Genomic DNA, 211 nt, shown 5'->3' with positions numbered 1-211 from the left:
GTTCCCACAGAGCGTTGCCGCGAGTGGGAGAGCCAGGTTTGCCATCGACATGCTCCTCTGAAAAGGAAAGAGGAGGAGGAGGATGCATACACCAGGCTGGGGCTGAGGCAACTGTCCAGAGCTGGGGCTGGCTAGCAGAAGGACCCTGAGAACAAACAGGCTAACACGGTCTCCCGGGGAACGCCGAGGTAGGTGTATCACAGGGATACTG

This window comes from Apaloderma vittatum, unplaced genomic scaffold (genome assembly GCF_000703405.1).
Source record: "Apaloderma vittatum isolate BGI_N311 unplaced genomic scaffold, ASM70340v1 scaffold30998, whole genome shotgun sequence".
Taxonomy (NCBI): domain Eukaryota; kingdom Metazoa; phylum Chordata; class Aves; order Trogoniformes; family Trogonidae; genus Apaloderma; species Apaloderma vittatum.
The sequence above is the reverse complement of the archived record's forward strand: the minus strand, read 5'-3'. Positions refer to the sequence as shown.